The sequence below is a fragment of the Giraffa tippelskirchi genome, chromosome 1, assembly GCF_054371585.1.
Source record: "Giraffa tippelskirchi isolate mGirTip1 chromosome 1, T2T-mGirTip1v1.2.pri, whole genome shotgun sequence".
Classification (NCBI taxonomy): domain Eukaryota; kingdom Metazoa; phylum Chordata; class Mammalia; order Artiodactyla; family Giraffidae; genus Giraffa; species Giraffa tippelskirchi.
The window spans coordinates 82,693,298-82,714,848 of NC_137275.1; the positions used below are offsets into that span (position 1 = coordinate 82,693,298).

At 35.0% G+C, this 21,551-nt stretch overlaps 1 protein-coding gene across 48 annotated transcripts in view; it reads left to right on the plus strand.

The window, feature by feature from the left end:
* Positions 1–21,551, plus strand: part of LOC145547098 (uncharacterized) — a 745,699-nt gene that overhangs the window by 103,148 nt on the left and 621,000 nt on the right. The window contains exons 5-6 of one of the 48 annotated variants that reach the window (XR_014083611.1): positions 1,950–2,006; positions 3,906–5,955. The exons of 46 other annotated variants lie outside the window; for them this stretch is intronic. The gene's annotated coding sequence lies outside the window, so the exon portion shown is untranslated. Of the gene's footprint in view, positions 1–1,949; positions 2,007–3,905; positions 5,956–21,551 lie in introns of those variants that run through there. One more of the 48 variants, XR_014083552.1, reaches the window with a different exon arrangement.

Sequence of the window (21,551 nt, forward strand, 5' to 3'; positions counted from 1 at the left end):
TCATTGGAAGGACTGATACTGAAACTCCAATGCTTTGGCCACCTGATGGGAAGAGAAAATTCTTTGGGAAAAAACCCTGCTGCTTGGAAAGCTTGAAGGCAAAAGGAGAAGGGAGCGGCAGAGGATGAAATGGTTAGATAGTATCACTGACTCAATGGATATGAATTTAAGCAAACTCTGGGAGATAGTGGAGGATGCAGTCCATGGAGTCGCAAAGAGTCGGATATAACTTAGCGACTGAGCAATGACAACAACGATGATGAGATGAGATACTATGGAGAATGTTCTCTAAAGAGTACCGCTGCTCAATGCCTGTGAGTTAGCTACCTAATTTTCAAATTTCTAAATCATAGGAATTATGGCATTTTCTTGTACCCCAACACGTTTCTAATCTTCGTCACCTACAGTGGCTATGTGTCCTGTTTACATGGGGCAGTTCTAGTTTACGACTATTTACTTGTGTTATTATAAATACCCCTCTTTCCTTTTATGTCCAAAAATCTTTCATTTTGCACAATGATTTGTATGATCACCTCAGCCTGTTTATATCCTCAGCCTGTGTTACTTAACACAATCTAATATACTGTGTATGTATTCACATATATTAAGTGTCTGTCTGTACTAGATATAAACTCCAAAGTAAAGAGTTTTTCTTTTTAATAATTGTTTAGTTTTCAGAAAAATGTCTGATAAATAACAAAGGCTTTAAAAATATTAATTGAATGAATGAGCTAATAATCTTAATTATAGTGGAACTATATCAGAGTTTGATGTTTATGAAATACCCTTGCTGCAGCAAGGCTGGTGTGAGATTTGTCAAAGTCACTCAGGGTGCCTGTTGAGGTCCTTTAATGGACCGGGGTCTGGTGGTCCGGAGTCGATGATAAGAAAATGAAAGAGAGAAAGATAGAGAGAAAAGGAAAGAGAGAGAGAGAGAAAGACACAGGGACCCAAGCCTCTGATGGAGGAAGGGTACTTTAATGATCTTTCTATGAGTATATATATGCTGTGTTACAAGAAATTTCTTTTGACAATGACAAAGATCAGAAAACCAAACGTACAGCAACCGTTGCCAAGGGAACAAGGGAATAATAATAATCACAAGGTCAGGAGACAAACCATATCTCAAGAAAGAGGATAGAGACTGACTAGTTTTGCCTAAGGAGAATGTCTACTGAAGGAGACCAGAGCCTGTCTCATTCCATGACCTCTGTCCTGGGAGCAGCTTGCCGTTCCACTTGATAAGGAACAGAGGTTTTATGAGAAACAGCACATAGGAATCCTCCTGTTAAACATTCCCTGACAATTTGAGGATTCATGAGAAACAGCATGTAGAAATCCTCCTGTTAAACATCCCCTGATAGGTGCCAAAGTGGGGAAAGTGATGGAAGGAGTCTGGTTAACTGGAACCCAAGAAAGAACTGCCACAAGCTCTAAAGCAATGAGAAGATGACTTCTGGAAATAGCTTTGACATTATCTCTTTTTTAGCTATTGTTATTACTGATATTTGCCTTCTATTTATTGTTAAATTTGCCTTGATCATTTTTCTTCCAACATAACTGAGGATTATAGCAATATGTTAAGGTAGAATCAACAAATAGAGTGGTTTGTACTAAGCAGCATTTATTTTCAACTCAAATTATCTCAAATACATACTACATATTAGTCATGAAGATTATACTATAATCAGTGTATAACATGACAACTTGATGGGCCTTGAAAATAATAGCAAAGCAACTAAAAAGCTATAGCTTGTGTTATTATCATAACTGCAAAACATTTATTGGGATGCTGTTGATAAATTGTGTTGATGAATTCCAGAAAGAGTTTAAGAAATAACTCTTCTTAATAACTAAAGTGCTTGAAAGTATTTAGATTAAAAAATAGTATACATAAAAGAAAATAACAAACATAACTCAACCTTTACTGAATGCATACTGTGTTCCAGATACTAAGATAGACACTAGGAAGATACAGTGCCATCGAAGGGTGACCAGTCCAGCAGGTGAGAGAGACAGATGTAGCTTTTTTCCATTGTGATTGATGCTGTGATAGGATTATGCAGAGAGTTATTGAAGGAGCAAATTTAAATATACACTATATGGTAGTTGATCATTGTTTTGGGTTTCCACTAAGGAAGGTTTAAGTCAGGGTACAAAATGGAAGGATTTAGTATAGGGTTGATCTCCCAGGTTTCCAAATGATAAACTGCTTTAATATAGTATCACAGGTATTAGAGAATCATATTCTCTAGGAATTTGTATAGAAAAAATAAACCCATAATCTCTTTGTACCAGGAGATAGAAATTAAAATTAAATAGCATTTCAAAATGTCTTTCAATCTTTTAGTCCTATGAAATACATGAGTTGTCTCTTAGGGTATACAGTTGTGAACTTGTTTACCTAATGTTCGGAGCTAAGGGAGAAGTGTTTGCATATTTCTGTATGGAAGGTTTTTACTGTTTTAGAGACTTTCCATTGCCTCAAAAGTGATGGCCTTTCCAAGAGAACTTAGAAATAATCTTACTAATTTAGATATCTTCTAAAACAGAATTACTTTTGCACTGTATCAATACTCACATTTAGGCAGAGAAATGGCCTTTGCATTTTCCTGGTATGTCAGGGGCAAGTTTAAGCATTACTTTCTATGCAGTCTCTTTAAAAGAAAACACAGGGTTTCAATTTATATTTCTGAATACCAAAATAAATTCATCTTACATAAATGAACAGTGTCACTGGCTGTAATTTGCATCTCAATGTAAATGTCATTTCCCCACTTACTGTTGAAGCTTTAGGTTTAGGCTCTGAAAAAAGTGCTATCTGTTCCTGTTATTACAAGCTACGTTTCTGACAGCTCTAGCATTAATGGCACCAGATTGCTTGCACCAGATTTGCTTGCTTGGGAACTTAAACTTTGTCGTCTTCCACCCTTTAGTTTCCTGTTCTCAAACAAAATCCATTCTAATGAGATTTTTAAAAGTTATGTTTCCAAACTGAGGAGAGAACTTCCTTTGCTGAATTAGATGACAAGATGCCCCAGAATTTATTTAGGAACTGAAGCCTACACACCTGTAGATTCTATGGAGGCAGGAAGATGGATAGAAAATTATTCTTTTCAAGATATTACATATACGTTTAAAATATTGAAAGGTACAGATAAGCTGTCACAAGAGACTGAGCTAAGGAAAAGGGACAGTTGATTGTGTATTTCCTCTGGATTATCGAAAAACAAACTTAAATTATATTTCTAAACCTCAGAAGTACATAGAATAATATCTTATTATTGGTTTTCCTGTAATCAATTTATTACAAGCAAGGTGTTTATGTCATTTAGTGATTTTTGCCATACCATACTTCTTGAAATAGATAATGGGCAAGAACAGAGCATGCAGAAAGCTGAAAGCTCATTCTGTGAACGGATGTTAATATAGTGATGATAACACATGTCTGAAGACTATTGTAAAGGCAGAAGATGATGTTGAGTAACAACCTATATGAGAAAGAAAATAGATAAAAGCAAAAACTATGCCATTTTTGGCTATTGGAAGTGAATTAGTTTAGAAATAACAAGAATAGGAATGTTGTAGGAATGTTTCAAGAGAAAAAATTGTGACCATAAACTTGTACCCCCATATCTTTAGGATAAAGATATATTATCTTGATAATATTCTTGAAAGTTCTTTCCATTATATGTAGGAAAGTAGATGGAACCAGCTTACTATACTACACTACACTATTTCTGTTTGGGCAAACAGTTACATTTTTCTCTAAACTTTACATTGTTGTAACATATGAAAGCAGATGATGGTTGAGAATCCTAGTGATTAAGGGTGTTTTTTTTTTTTCCTTTATTAAATATGGCTCAAAAATCTCTCTCTTATTGAAGAAACTTTTGATGGCTTAGGCAGACCCACAGCGTACAAAAGGCTTCTACCATGACTTTTCCAGAAGCTTGAGTTGCAAACATATTATGGGGGAAAAAAGGAGAAAATCAGGTTATTCAATGTTTAAATGAAGATGACACTGTGAAAGTGCTGCACTCAATATACCAGCAAATCTGGAAAACTTGGCAGTGGCCACAGGACTGGAAAAAGTCAGTTTTCATTCCAACCCCAAAGAAAGGCAATGCCAAAGAATGCTCAAACTACCGCACAATTGCACTCATGTCACACGCTAGCAAAGTAATGCTTAAAATTCTCCACGCCAGGCTTCAGCAATACGTGAACCATGAACTTCCAGATGTTCAAGCTGGTTTTAGAAAAGGCAGAGGAACCAGTGGTCAAATTGCCAACATCTGCTGGATCATCGAAAAAGCAAGAGAGTACCAGAAAAACATCTGTTTCTGCTTCACTGACTATGCCAAAGCCTTTGACTGTGTGGATCACAATAAACTGTGGAAAATTCTGAAAGAGATGGGAATACCAGACCACTTGACCTGCCTCTTGAGAAACCTGTATGCAGGTCAGGAAGCAACAGTTAGAACTGGACATGGAGCAACAGACTGGTTCCAAATAGGAAAAGGAGAATGTCAAGGCTGTATATTGCCACCCTGCTTATTTAACTTATATGCAGAGTACATCATGAGAAAAGAGGGGCTGGAGGAATCACAAGCTGGGATCAAGATTGCCAGGAGAAATATCAGTAACCTCAGATATGCAGATGACACCACCCTTATGGCAGAAAGTGAAGAAGAACTAAGGAGCCTCTTGATGAAGTGAAAGTGGAGAGTAAAAAAGTTGACTTAAATCTCAACATTCAGAAAACTAAGATCATGGCATCTGGTCCCATCACTTCATGGCAGATAGATGGGGAAACAGTAGAAACAGTGACTGACTTTATTTTTATGGGCTCCACAATCACTGCAGATGGTGACTGTAGCCATGAAATTAAAAGACACTTACTCCTTGGAAGGAAAGTTATGACCAATCTAGATAGCATATTAAAAAACAGAGACATTACTTTGCCAACAAAGGTCCGTCTAGTCAAGCCTACGGTTTTTCCAGTGGTCATGTATGGATATGAGAGTTGGACTATAAAGAAAGCTGAGCACCAAAGAATTGATGCTTTTGAACTGTGGTATTGGAGAAGATTCTTGAGAGTCCCTTGGACTGCAAGGCGATCCAACCAGTCCATCCTAAAGGAGATCAGCCCTGAGTGTTCATTGGAAGGACTGATGTTGAAGCTGAAACTCCAATACTTTGGCCACCTGATGCGAAGAGCTGACTCATTGGAAAAGACCCTGATGCTGGGAAAGATTGAGGGCAAGAGGAGAAGGGGACAACAGAGGATAAGATGGCTGGATGGCATCACCAACTCGATGGACATGGGTTTGGGTGAACTTAGGGAGTTAGTGATGGATAGGGAGGTCTGGTGTGCTGTGGTTCTTGAGGTCTCAAAGAGTCAGACATGACTGAGTGATTGGACTGAACTGAACTGAAACACCAAGCTTAATATATCACTAGATTATCAGATTTATGATCAACCGTGATCAGAACTTGAAGACATATGTTAAAAATTGGAAGACTATTTTACTCTTTATAGGTTCTTTTCACACTGGTGAATGTAACAGAAATCTCTTATTACCAATTTGTATTTTGTTTCTTCATAATTCATTACCAGCATTTTCAGTTAGTCTGGTCTATTCACTTGTTAATTGCCAATGCACCACCTATCTGAGGGTGACCCTGACAATTATCACACAAGAGAACATTAGAGAAAAAATAAGACAGTTGGAAGAAAGGGTGAAAGCTTATTTTCTGATATATTTTGTTAAAAAATATAAGAATTATGAATCAAAACGTGTCATGAGGCTTCTAAAAGATGAAAATATTATCACAAATGCAATTTTAATTCTGTAATCTCAAAAGATTCTGATGAGTAAGAGAATGATTAGTTTCCCAGATAGAACCATCTAACTGCACAAGCAGATCTCAGATAAATTTGGATTTGAAAAATTAAAGAAGGGCAAATGTTGTTTCTGTCAGTCAGTGACTAAGAATAAAGATCTTTGATATTTTGCATCTGTTTTTGATCAATAAAAATAGTGTTGAAACATAAAAGGATATATAAAACCAAAGAGAGGCAAATGCTCAAATGGAATGAAAAAAAGTAAGAGAATATTTACATGCTCTCTATATGAATTTAGCCTTGGGTTGCTCAACCTAGTTGAATTATATTCCAGGTCAGGAAATAATTTATTTCCTTTATAATTTCTACCTTTTCATACTGTTCATGGGGTTCCTGAGGCAAGAATACTGGAGTGGCTTGCCATTCCCTTATCCAGGACAGCAAGGAGAGCAAACCAGTCAATCCTAAAGGAAATCAACCCTGAATATTCATTGGAAGGACTGATGCTGAAGCTGAAACTCCAATACTTGGGCATCTGATGCAAATATACAACTCTTTGGAGAAGAACCTGATGTTGGACAAGATTGAGGGCAGGAGAAGAAGGGAGAAACAGAGAATGAAATGGTTGGATGGAATCACTGACTCAATGGACTTGAGTTTGAGCAAACTCCGGGAGACAGTGAAAAACAGGGAAGCCTGGTGTGCTGCAGTCCATGGGGTTGCAAATGATTTAGTAACTGAAAAAGAACAGTAATAATTTTTCCACTGTGAAAGTTTAAAATGTTATAATGGGCTATCCAAGAGATAATGAGTTTTTACCCAAAGAAAATTTTAAGCAAAAGCTGGATACTGATCTGAATGAGATAGAGTAGAGGAAATTCGGCATCAAATGGCAGTTGCACTATATATTAGAATTTTTCTCTTAAGTCCTGAAATTCAAAACAAAGAAGAATCTCTTGAACTCATCTCTTATCTAAAGAGTTTTGGCCATTCTTACAGGTCTTCTAAAATGCTATTTTCTCCTACTCTTATTCCCTTTAAGATGTAAAATCTTTTTGGTAGACTATAATTATAAATTAATGTTGTTGCTTTTTTAGGAGTTGTGCCCTAATAAGATTAATTCTGAATTTTGAGTTACATCTGACTTAAAATACTAATATATAGGTCTAGAATTTGTTTTATTTATTGTTTGATTTTATCTTGGTTCTGCTTTTCACTAATTGTGTAGTTTTGAGTAAGCAACATAAACTTCTAAATTTCTGTTTACTCATCTATTAAATGAGGATGAAGCATGGTGTGCTGCAGTCCATGGGGTCGCAAAGAGTCAGACACAACTGAATGAACAGCAACACTTTCCTCAGGAGGTTGTTGTGAGGATTATATTAAATAATGCATTAAGTAGTGACCAGTACAAATAATTGTGTCAATAAATGTTGAGGTCTAATTGCTAATTGGGCTTCCCAGGTGGTTCAGTGGTAAAGAATCCACCTGTTAATGCAGGAGATGTGGGTTCCATCCTTGGGTCGGGAAGGTCCCCTGGAGAAGGAAATGGCAACCCACTCCAGTATTCTTGCCTGGAAAACCCCATGGACAAAGGAGCCTGAGAGGTTACAGTCACTGGAGTTACAAAGGAGTTGGACATGACTTAGTGACTAAAAAACAACAACAAATTGAAAAACATTTAGTTCTTTTGACTCTCAAATTTTTCAATTGTGAAATAGAGTAAAGGAGAATCATCTCACAGAGATATAGTTAAGATATAATGAGATACAAAAAGCATGTGACACAGAACCTGCTTCATAGTAGTAGTTCAACCAATGCTAGTGTTTTCTGCCCGCTTGAGGGTTTTTTGGACTGCTGGTAATGTTCACCATATTCTTCCATATCTTACCTTAGCTTGCATAATTTATACTTCCTATTATCTTGCTAAATACCAAATCTGAATGTCAGACCACATATCTCTTGGCTTATGACAGTGATTCTTACTCTTTTAGAGGGCTTTAACCCCTTTTGAGAAGCTCCTGAGAGCAATATCTCCTCTTTCCAGAAAGATACACATCCAAATCATATATATATATATATACATATATATATACACACACAGATATATATATATATATACACGCATATATATATATAAGATATATAGATAGATAGATAATTTCCACCTATTATCAACTAGTTTATGGATCCCTGAAATCAGTTCATGGGCCTATAAAATCCAAGGTAAATACCATGGTTTTGCATGAAGATACACAAGTAATCAAAATGGGATCATCTGTTGCACATTGCTATCTGATTGAAAGCACATCAGCCCTGTATTCATTTGAGTTAGTTATCTAGTTTAATTTCAGGGATTCCAGAGAGCTCATACAGAATGTTTCCTTTGGAGCATGACTAATAAATGGGTTTGCAAATAGGTACTCTTCTTAAATACTAAATGATATTAAAATGAGATGAGGAAAAGCTTATAGTGTGAGAAATGCCATCAAGAGATTAAAGAAATGAAACCAAAATATCAACTTGGTTAAATAAGGGGCTATAGAAAGGGTAAAAGAGAAGTGAAGAACTCCAAATTAATAAACATAGAAAACAAACATGTGCATACATATTCAGGTAATAACCTACCTAACTCAAAGCAACAAAATGCAATTTTCCACTTTCCTGGTTTAGTGGTTTGATTGAGCCACTCTGAACTTGTCTTCCTCAGCTGTCACTGATCTAATTGCACAAGTTAAGCTCTCAGAAACTTAAAATATTTTAAATTTTGGAGAAAAATGTAGCTGTGTTAGATGATTTTCTAACACTTTAGTGTTTTACTAATACTAACAAATAGTAGGATTTTTGGACACTCACTGCTCCTCCTCTTGAAGTACTGATTTTAAAGGTACTATGAAAAAACTATCTCTAATAAATAGACATAGTATATAAACATCTGTTTCCCAGACCAGGAAAATGTAACAAGTGTATTCGAAACTATTCAAAATGGTAGAGTTCTTCTAGAATAACTTCATAAGTGATTTGAATGATGAATTCAGATCCTCACTTTTCTCATAATATGATTATGCTGTATCTTGCATTAGGTAAACATCAAGTCAAATTTCTGAGACTGAATAGTATCTACATCAGATATTATGGAATTCTGCTTTATTTTAGAACGTACCTAAAAAATCTATTCAGTTCAACATATTTTTAGTACCTTGGGTGCTGTGCTGTGCTGTCACTTCAGTCGTGTCCAGCTCTTTACGACCCCGTGGACTGTAGCCTGCATGGCTCCTCTGTCCATGGGATTTCCCAGGCAAGAATACTGGAGTGGGTTGCCATTCTCTCGTCCAGGGGATCTTCCTGACCCAGGGATTGAACCAGCATCTCTTCTATCTTCTTCATTGGCAAGTAGGAGCTTTATCACTAGTGCCACCTGGGGAAGCCCATACCTTGTATATAAAGGTGTGTGCTATCAATTGCCTTTAGCACAAGCTCAAGAAAAATAATTATTCAATATATTAACTTCTTCCATTTGTAATGCCTTTACAACTTAGAGTTTTAGAGTTTACAGCAAAGGAAATAAGCCTTATACTGTATATGGCCAGGTTCTAGAGTCAAAATGAATTAAAATTCTGGACCCATCATTTACTGTTTCTGGGGCTTTACAAACCTATGTTTATGACTCTGATCCTTAAACCCTGGCTAGGGTCAGAGTGGAAGGACTGGCTTCATTGAAGGAAGAAATTGCATTACTTAGAAAGGGCATAAAGGAATCTGTTCAGTTCAATATAACACTAAATTAGAATCTAAAGTATATGTGTAAACTAAGTGATACCAATTTTCTTTTGAGTAATCGAAATTATTTAGGTAGCTAGAATTTAATTGAAATGAGGAATTTTTATGTTTTGTTTATAATTTAAAAATCACTACTCATATGCATTACCTTTATATTTCTACATAACTTCAGAATTTCACACCTCTGTAGTAAATCTACATGAGACTCATCTGGATATTTTTTCAGTTGTCCTTTTAAAACTTTGCTACTCAGAATATAGTCTGGAGACCAGCAGCATCTCCTCACACAGGAGCCTTCAGAAATGCAGAATATTAGGCCCTTCTCAAGACAACTGGATTTGAATCTATATCGTTAACAAAATTACTAGGAGATTTGTATAGACATAAAAATTTGAGACACTGTCTTCATTGATAAACATCTTCCTTGTATACATTACTATACATTAGTGTTCTATACATTACTATTAATTTTATTATTTTTATTTTTAATATGTCTTTTTCTTTTAAAAGAGTTTTACCTATATTAAGAAACAGAATGCAAAGTTCACACAACTTTAAAAAATGAAACAGAAAACTTCAAAGAAATTTCATGCTTTAAGAAAAAATCCGCATTTTTCTACGTTTATGAGTACATAGTAAGAAAAGATTTAGAAGAATTACAAAACAAAGTTTAAATCCAAAACACCATCCAATCACAGGTCCCTACTGAAAACTCAAATAAATTCTGACTTATTAGCAGAATTTTCTCTTCTCTACTGGAAAATAAGAGAAAAGTTGTTTTAGTCATATCTGATAACTAGTCACATATTGATTCCCACTAGTGAATTTCAGTGACTAAGTTTTTTTTTTAAAAATCAGACCAATATACGGTTTCCAGAGTTGCTGGAAAAATTAAGTTTTAGATAATTATGTAATTTACATTATAGTCATTTAAAAAATCTCCATCCCAAGCAAAGAATATCTCCAATTATTTTCACAAATTTCTACTTGGTTTGGTAAAATCCTACCTGATTACTGAAAAGTTCTTCTGCCTAGTGTGGGAAGTAACACATAAGTGATTCTCCCTGGACGATGTGTTACCCTGGAACATTTCCACCCAGTGTCATAACCACTAAATAGCAGGAAAAATGATATTTTATCAGCAAAATATAAGAGCAAAACCACAGGTACATGTATCAATCAGAAAAGATGCTGCCAAGGAAAAAGGATGGCTGAGTCTGAGGCTTTTAATTAACATGTATTTGATACTCAACAATTCATTTTGTCACTTTCAGGTTCCCCAGCAGATAAAGAATAGGCAGGAAGGAAAGACAAGGAAAAAAATAAACAAAAGAAAGTCTCAATCTTGAGAAAATGCTATCATTGTTTTCCTCTTGTGAATTAGAAAATGCATACCATTATTTGATTTTTGCACATAGAAGAACTTGTTCCAAATTATAGTTTTTTCTTTAAGAAAGCAGCTACTTTAAATATTTCTTGTTTGGTACATTGTGTCTTCAAACACATATAGAAACCATTGCGATTTGGGATTTGTAGTTTTGAAGCCCTCTATTGGTGGGGTTAGAGTGGACTGAGGGAAATGTTATGAAAGAAAAGGCAAGATATAATAAATATTCATTTTTCCTGTGTTTAGGTAAGAAGATGCTTGTATTTTCATTATGATTTTATTACCTTTTGAGGAATTTTGGTACATTATTCTACTTGACAATAATAGTAGCTCATTAGTAAAATCTTATTATGTTTTACAGATATGTGAATTAAAGCTCAGTGACTTCATATGGCTCAACCAAGGTCACAACAAATATTAGAATTTGAGTCTAGAAATTCAGGTCTTCTCATAACCAGTTTTGCTATTTAGGCCTACTATACTGATTCTGAAAAAAAATAAAACAGAAGTGTCAAAATATTTAATACTAATAATCATTAATTCTGTGTTTTTTATATGCCAGGCACTGACCTGAAAGCTCTAGCTAGTTAACCCTTTTAACAGCTCTATATATGGGATCCATGTTACAGTTGTGCAAACTGAGACACAGAGAGGTTACATAATTTCCCCTTATTCACTTAGATAGAAATTAGCTGAGCTGAAATTTGAACTCAGGATACCTACTCCAAAGTTTCTACTTTTATTCCTTACCAACACAATGTTGTGTGTGATATGTTTAGCCCAGTGCCTGTCACACAGTCAGATTCCTAAGTAATTGCTGACAAATATTTCTATTAGAATCTAAAATACACTCCAATTTGTGTAACAGAATATTTTTGAATAATAGCAATTACATTGTGGAAAAGAAAACACACTGGGACATTGAAAGTTACATATATAATTTATTAATGTTTATTTTTTAGCATGTAATTTATACATGTATATGAAATTACCTCTTTCTAAAACTGAAGTCAAGAGAATAATAAATATCTCTTGAATACTATCAAAACCCACACAATGAATAGTTCTTGCTTGTCAAAATAACATACAGCAGCAGACAATGCAGAGTAGAATCTCTTTTTCTGTTTGAAAAATAGCTATGTTTCTTGAGAGCACAAAAATCTAAAAAATACGCTTTGTTAATAAACTGGAGTCAGTTTTAGATGTTCCTTACCTAAAAGGTAAGTAATTTTTAATACCAGACATTTATGTATCAAGAACCTGACAACAAGAAAATTAAATAACTTGCACATTCTAACCAGAATCTAGTCAGTCTGGCTCTAAAGTCTGAGTGGAAAGCTCTGTAACAACTGGGGATTAAAACCTGCTTCAGATTCTCTTTTCTTAAGAGGTAAAGCAGAAGTTCATCATGAGACATCCTGTGAACTGTGAGGGACTATGGTTTGGCCCCAGAGCTATTTATTCAAGTTTATATCTGCAAAATAAGTCCCTATTTCTTACCCTTGCTCTGTAAAGAAATGCAATGACACATACATATTTGCTTAGTTTTCTTCATTAGTTTTCTGGTATTCCCATGTATTTGGGAAGGGATAAGAATTATATAGTTATTAATTTTATCTCATAGCAAATTGACTAGTTGGTGGAAAAAAACTCTCATATTTTTTTCTATTCTGATATTTGACAAGGTTATTTCTGAAATACATGTTCATACATATTATATGCATTAAGTTCTTTATCAGTTCTGACTTAAAGGCTAAATTTTATCTGTTTCATTATACCTCATTTCCTACACAGAACATTATTGTAAGCAAGAAGGTAAAAATCTATAAAAGTGAACTCAGTCCTGCATACACTCTTTTACTCAACTGTGATAGTATACTATGATAGTTTGTGAGTGCCAGGATAAAAGTTCTAGGACAAACATTTTTTCATAAAGTAAAGTAAAATGCAGATGTAATAAGTCCTTATTCTTGTACAGCATTTATAAAATATCATCCCTTCCACATGCATTTTATTACTTGATTCTGATAACAAATCAATGATGTAGTGGAGAGATAAATTATTCCAGAGTTTCTGTTTTCTCTTCCTCTTTAAAAATTCTCAAGAATTTTTACAAAAAATACAATTCAGATGTTTTGGTAAATCCACAAAATTTGGCAGGCACAGCACTCTTTTCTTTAAAAATATTAAGATTTAAATCCTTAAATATTAAAAAATATTGCATAATAGTTATATGATGTAAAATGTGAAAATTAATGTAGTATTATATCTAGAAATATATATTTCCAAAATTCCATTACCACCTGAGTTGGAGTAGAAACAAGACACTCAATTTTTGGCTGACAAAATTTTATTTGATGAAACTTTGATTTCCTCCTGAAAAACTGGCAGATATGATCACATCAGGCCTGCAGTCCTGCATGACAGCCAGCTCAGAGCTGCTTATCAGCTTCCTCCTTCCCAGGGGCACAGGCTCTCTGTTTACCATGCCTGTGGAGCTCCTCTGCACTCAAGCCAAATGTCAGTTGCTGCCATATGTAGATGGTGCAATTAATACACCTTGTGAAATTTTACTTTTTTTATATGAAAAATTAGATATATTTTATAAGGATGTCATGATGGCATAATGTATTTTGAAACACTTTGATAATCTGCTATGCTAAGTAAACTCAATATACTATTAACAACTAAAACTTTTCTTAGATACTCATATTTTATCACTTCTAATAGAGGATATTCAAAATCTTTCTCTTCAATGTAGATCATCACTGTGCAGAACAATTTGTGTGAAGTAGTAGATTATTTTTTTCACCTTGAGATTCTGAAAGAGGAATACTTTTTATCTCCATAAACATTAATATTGGTAGGTGTATCAAGAGCTCTTAATGAAAGGCACTCTATCTCAGTGAACAACCGCACATTTTTCCTTTTAAGACGCACAAACTAAATGCTGGCGGAGGGAGGAGAAGCACTCACAGAATGGCAGCAGATGGCTTGCTGCTTACTCAAGCTTGTTTTCTTTCCTCTGTTGCTGGGAATGTTGAAGAGTATCGTGAAGAATCGTGATTCCTGTTCTCTGCCTTCTAGGCCTGGCCCTTTACTCTACTGTTTCTCCAGAACTCATTAGATGATTCATTTAGATTGCTCTGCTACAGTGTAAAGTTTGATTTTCCACATATATGTCTAATCATTTCTCTCTCTAGATTCTCCAGTTTCTCTGTAAGTTAAGCTTCCACCAAAATTTCCTTGGTTTTTGCATAGGCTTTCAGTTTTTTTTTTTTATTAATTTATTTGTTTTAAAATTTGAACTGATTTAAAAAAAATGCAGAAAAGCTGCAAAAATAAAGTCTGAATAATTTCCTCTAGTCCTCACCTCACTGAGTTCCCCTAATGTTAACATCTTCATGCAACCACAGCACAGTGGTAAGAACAGAATATTAACATTGGTATAATAACTATTAATGTATTGACCTGATGTGATTTTCTCCATTTTTGCCACTGTGGGCCTTTTTTGTTCCAGGATTATGTTGTTGTGATTTCTCCTTAGCCTCTTCTAGGCTGTAACATTTCCTCAGCCTGTCCTTGTTTTTTATGACCTTGACACTTTTAAAGTGCACTCACAGATCAAGTGTTTGGCTTTCTTTCAAGTGGTCTTTCTATCATCCTCCCAAGACACTTTGTGTCCTTATGCAGGTTTATATTAGGTCCCCTTCCTCTCAGTTTGCTGGAATAAGTGTGTTTAGGAAGATGTAGCTGCTTGGGAAACTCCATGAAAAGAAAACAAGGTAGAATGTAGTGATAGTTTAGAAAGGGAAGAAAGAACCAAATTCTCTGGTAATGATGATAATTAGGTTTAAAAAAAAAAAAACGGAAATGTTTAAAAATATCAGGTAGTCAATGGATCAGAGTAAAATATCTTGATATCCTGCAGTGTACTCTTTGATTAGCTGTTGGAGAAGAATCTCTTCAGAGTACCTGTGACTGTACATCTGATGAAGACCCTTTGCTTGTGAAAAGCTGAATGTTTATTAAAGTGTGGGAGATATCTGGTAAAGAAATTAGAATAAACTGCCCTGAAGTCCTGTTGTTGCTCTACCTAAAGGAATGAACTTTGTTAAAATAACACAGTGTACACTTTATTTCTGGCTTTTAGAACATGTCAGATAGCTCTTATAAACTCTGAAGAGCATCGTGATTAAAATGAGAAATGTCCCTCCATCTTATAAGAACAAGTAGGAAAGAGAAAAAGTGCACTAGAAATATGGGTACATAGAACTTGTTAGTTGAAAGGGGTGTTGCATGTGCCTCTCAAGAAGGAATAGGTCTATCAATCTGCTTGTAGTGAGGAAGAGGAAGAACATGGTGTCATTAATATTTGGCCATAGAAAAGGGACATATACCACGTTATTTTCTTTTTTAATGGGCTCATTTTTAAGAGGATTTTCTGTGACTCATAATGATTAAACACTTCTATAAGGAGTTGTTAGGACTTCTCTGGTGGCTCAGATGGTAAAGAATTTGCCTTCAATGCAGAAGGCCCAGGTTTAATTCCTGGGTCGAGAAGATCCCCTGCTGAAAGGAACGGCTACCCACTCTAGTATTTTATGACTGGAGAGCCCCATGGGCAGAGGAGCCTGATGGGCTACAGTCCATGGGGTCTCAAAGAGTCAGTCACAACTGAGTGACTAACACACACACACATGAGCATGAGGAGCTGTTATGATACTTCTGAACTTATGGGAGAAAAGTGGATTTCCCCTCAAACCCATTTTATTCTGTCATTTGGAAACCCCTGTATGTAGTAGGTACTTGATATCTGATAGTGATGCTGCTGCTGAAGTAACATAATATGTTGGAAGGAAGAAAGAGAGGGTTCAGTGCCAACTTTATGTGAAACTAAGTGATTTTAACACAGTGTTTGAAAAGGAAAAATAAGGAGAGACTGGAGAGATGAAGAGTGTGATGATAAAAGTGAGTGTGTGTATCAGAATGGCAATAACATCACTTATTTTGCTTTGGCCTTCCCTGGTGGCTCAGATGGTAAAGAACCTATCTGTAATGCAGGAGACCCAGATTCAACCCCTGGGTCAGGAAGATCCCCTGGAAAAGGGAATGGCTACCCACTCCAGTATTCTTGCCTAGAGAATTCCATAGACTGAGGATCCTGGGAGGTGGCTACAGTCCATGGGATTACAAAGAGTCAGACACAGCTGAGCAACTAACACTTCACTTTGACCCAAGTTATGGCTGAATCATCGCAATTCTCATCACTTATTGAGGGATTATGTGTAACAGAAGTGCTTTGAAATCATACTACTACCCAAGTTTATAGAGATCTAAATGTGTTTTATTGATTCTGTGTATTTCAAATAGGTGACAAGGTGCATTTGCCTTCCTTATAGATGGAGGCACAAAGATAGAGCTGTAGAGTTCTGGCTAAGACATAATCACCTAGCATACAAAAAGAAAGGCTATCATTAAATCCCTGGTGGCTCAGACAGTGAAGAGTCTGTCTGCAATGCAGGAGACCTGGATTTGATCCCTGGATCAGGAAGATCCCCTGGAGAAGGAAATGGCAAGCCACTCCAGTATTCTTTCCTGGAGAATTCCATGGACAGAGGAGCCTGATGGTCCATGGGGTTGCAAAGAGGCAGACACGCCTGAGTGACTAACACACATCATTCAATTGAGTCCTTGTGATTTAGCCTTGGAGTCTTCAAGGAATATGGCTTATGATTGCAGGATTGTCTGGCTGAGAAAACTCAAAGACTAATATTTTCAAGATGATGTAAAAATTTTCCTGTTGTTAAACAAGGCAAACGCTGCTAAAAAAAAAAAAAATAGAAAAATAAGGCTTCAATGTACCTAAACTAAGTCTGTTATTATGACAATTAGTGCTCCAAGTTCCTAGTTTACTTCCCTTGTGCCATCTTCATTCTCATGCTATGCATTCATATTCATATGTGTTCTTTCTTTGTATACATAATGAGAGGCAAAGGAAAATATATTATTCAACATTGAAGGAAATTAACCAATATTTCAAATACACATTAAGTTCATAACCTAACAGTAAAAATAATTAAAATTACTTTAGTTATGACCAAGTTTAAAGCAAGGCTTTTAGTAAATACTTCCTGAAACTGTCAATTAATATAAACTTTACATCCAGTTTCATATGCATTGGCTTAGTTAATTTATTTTCGTTTGATTTCTTCATGAGTTTCATAAGGAGAATGTGTAAGAACTTTCCATACCCCCAGTGAAGAGTTGACAACCTAATTTTCTTTCTTAGAATGAAATCCAAAAATTTAAGATCCAAAACCATATTTTTTAGAAACTAGGGGGACTCCAGTCTAACCAGATCACTTCTCATTTCATTATATTTTCATAAACATAAAAATCCATGCTAGTTAAGGACTTACCACTGATTAGAACTTTGAGCTAACTATTAAGCTGTTTTTTTAATAATGCATTTATAACTGATTTCCTAACCAGACCTAGTTCTCTCATATTGTGAAAATTTGCTTCATTATGTTCCTTAATGTATTCTGAGTTTTTTTTTTTCTTTTTAACTTTTATTTAACTTTTTCAGTAAACAAGTTATGTTTTGCTTTTTAAAAAAATAGAGTACAATTATCAAATATAACTTTACCTCATGGTTTGCTTATTGCAGCATATAATCCTTAAGGAGGCAAATAAAATAGTATAGATCCAGATGGAAAAACACTGAATAAAGCTGAGCTCAAGAATTATCTTTCAAGAAGGTGACTTTTTCTATTAACTTTAAGGCAAAATAGGTAGGGTGTTCTTTAGTCGCTAAGTCCTTTGCGATTCTTTGCAAACCCATGGACTGTAGCCCACTGGGCCCTGCTGTCCATGAAATCCTCCAGGCAAGAATACTGGAGTGGGTTGCCATTCCCTTCTCTATTTTCTATTAACTTTAAGGCAAAATATGTAGGGTGAGTTTCTGTTATAGGATGATGGCTTATATAAAAATTTGAGCTGAGGTTATCTGTGTTTGAAACTGAGTAACTCAGAACAATGATTCAAGAATTATCATCATATGTTCAGAGAAAGCAGTTGATGATATACCACAGATACACAATAATAAGTATAATGACACATAATATTTATGGAGCACAAATGAAGAGGCACACACTATACTGAGCACTTTTGAAATTTGCAAAAGACCCAGAATAGTCCTTCACAAAGGAAAACCATATTTTTTATTATAGCTGGACATGACTAGGGACTATTCATTGGATTCTTGGCTTTCATGTGTCTTCATTGTAGTTCTATGACATCTATATGAGACCTAGTAACTATTTCACATAATAAATTAAAAGTTCCTCCAAGTTTAGCTCTTCTACACATTAGAATGGACAAGTCAAAACTTTACTTGGGTTCTGTTATATTTTTTAATGATGTTGCTTCTGTTATAACCATTATAACTCTGATGGAATACATAATTTTAGGGAAAAGCTCCAGCTTCAACTCCAATCTATATGTGATGCTATAAACTGAGGCTTGGGTTAAGAGGGATGACAGGTCACTCAGAGGGAAAAGAAGTATTCTAGAGGAGTTTATTGATTAAAAGAGACATTCAGAAATGAAAAGTTAAAATCTTTCATTTCAAAGAGGTTCAGTGATGGGCTTAGTATGTCAAAGACTTTTTTGTCCTGTCTTACTGAGGTAATAATTGACATTTAACATTGTATCAATCCAATATGCACAACATACTTTGATTTATGTATATACTGCAAAATGTTTATCACAGTAAGTTTGCTGGCATCAATCACTTCACATAGTTAAATTTTCTTCTTGTATAGGAACTTTTAAGATTTACTCTCTTAACAACGTTCAAATATACAACACTATTGTTATCTCTAGTCACCATGCTGTACATTGTATCTCCAGGACTGATTTATCTTATAATTGGACGTCTATGTTTTCATCCTCTTCATCCATTTCCCCCACCCTCATCCCTGCTTCTTGCAACACCAATTTGCTCTCTGTATCTACAAGATTTTGTTTTTGTTTTTTAAGATTCCACATATCAGTAGAATCATATAGTAATTTTCTTTCTCTAGCTGACTTAACATAATGCCCTCAAGGCCCATCTGTGTCTTGGCAAAAAGCAGTGTTTCCTTCTTTTTTTGTGGTTGAACAGAGCATTAGAAGCATAAATGGTAAAGAACCTTATTGCCTGGAAAATTTGGGTAGGATCTAGGACAGAAATAAAAGACAAGCACTGAAAAATGGGATTTATGTACCAAGTAGGCACATAGGGCAGGAATATGGAAAAGGAATTAAAGTGCATTTTTAAAGATTGAATAGCATTGTATGCCTGGATACAATTACTTTTTTTAAACTTTTTTTCTGGGAAAATTAAATTGAATTCAGTTTTGAAAGAATTTTCTGTGCTATGTCAATGTAATTGGACTAAATATGCTAGGCAGCACAATTATTAAATATATCTTTTTATTATTTATTGATAATTTTAAAGTGGGCTTTCCTGGTGGCTCAGATGCAATGCAGGAAACATGGGTTTGATCTCTGGGTCAAGAAGATCTCTTGGAGAAGGGAATGAGAATTCCATGGTCAGAGCAATCTGTGGGCTATATAGTTCATGGAATTCCAAAGAGTCAGAGGTGACTGAGTGAATAACACACACACACACAATTTTAAAGTTACACAAAAATAAAGATATCATTCAAATATATTTTCTGTCCACATTAATACACAACTCCTGAGGAATTTGTGTGTTGTTGCCTACATGCTTGCATAATACTTATCTAGTTAGTCTAACACTGCAGACAGCACTTTTAATCTTTTATTTAATATTATCTGATAAATATTTTTATATTTTAAATTCTTTATTAAGATATTAGACATTTCAACAAAAGATTATCATACTTATATTTACATTTTAGAAAGTGTTGACATAAATCAAATAGACTACCAATTATTTCTCTAGCAAAAATGGATTATTCAGGATCAGCAAAGAGTTTCAGTTTGAGGTCTACAACCATATCAAGGCATGTACAGTCCCCAAGCATAAATGAAAACCAATTTACAGAGTGGAAAAGAAAGTTGGGGTAACTATAGTAAACAGAGTCCAAGACTTTTCATTGGCTTAGGTGTGATAGTCTCTCATTGGCTGAGTTCCCGCCAGGCAAGAAGTCTTTCATTTCCCTATTGGGCTCCGCAAAGTGGTAGGGCATGAGAGCTCCCTCTCTGGTCCTCAACTATTTATTTAAGGTTTCTGTTTATTAATTTTTGACAAAAGATAGGTCCTATCTTTATAATGGAAGAAACAGAGGTGGAACCAGGAGCTCTAAGTGATTGTTGCTATTCAAGTAAGAAGTGTTGAGGGGTTTTAGGAAAACGGGCTAATATGAACAGTCTTGAGAAATGTTTCAGAGGTAAATCAATGACTAGGAAGTACGAGAAAGGACAGAGAGGATGTGAGCACTAAAGATAAATATCTAGGTGTCATTGATCAAGTTGATAATTGACTAGAATTGAAGCGTTGGAATTTGAAATGTGAGTAGAGTAAAATCAATTAATTAAAATAAATATCTTTTTATGCAAAGAAGAAACATTGTGCAAGGAAAGAGAATCTTTTATGACCATTTAAAAACACAAGATATCCAATAACATCTTTTAAAAATTATTTTAAGGCAAAAAAGTAATTAATAGACATCTCAAAACTGTGCTTAATTAAAAATTACCTATAGAGTCAAAAATATTAAGAAGCTAAGGAAATAGAGAAATCTGGGAGAAAACCAAACCACACTTGTCAATGAGCTTCACTTTCACTGCCCTACATACTCCAATGACCAGAAAGACTTGGTTATGTGCATCACAATTTGAGTGTGCCTGTGTATGTCACTACCACGAATACAGCTTCTGCTCAGCAGCTATTTGTTCATAAGATATATTTTGGTGCACTAAAAACAGATTAGCCTAATTTTATTCTTTGATTCCAGGGAATTGTCCTCTCTTTCATGACTCTTCTAGTTTCTCTATGATCCTATCAAACAATTAAAGAGCTCCCCAGAAAAGCATGAAAATCATAACCTAATTTTAGTATATAATATATCATCTCTTTGAGTTCATTAGAACGTTTTTAGGAAGCACTTATTATTTTAAGGTTTCATGAAAGTGTAGAGACTGGCAGTGAGTTAAACCAAAACTGGACTTAGAAATAAAATCCTTTGAGCTTCTACCTTGCCACTGAGTTTTTATAGGGTTCTGAGCCAACCTTTTCACCTCTTCAAGCTACAGTTTCCTCATTTTAAAAATGAAATTAATAATTCTTCCTTAATACATTTGTTAGAGGATTAGGACAAACAATCATTTGTAATAAGCTTTTTGTAAACTGTGAGCCACTTTTCATGTACAAGGCATTTTCCTCTTATTACCTATATTCATTCCTAGTGTAGAAATTGTCTAGCCTGTCTGTGATCAAAACAAGTTAGGCCAAAACGACATTATATTGTACAGTGGAGAGTACTAGTGCATGTTCAACAG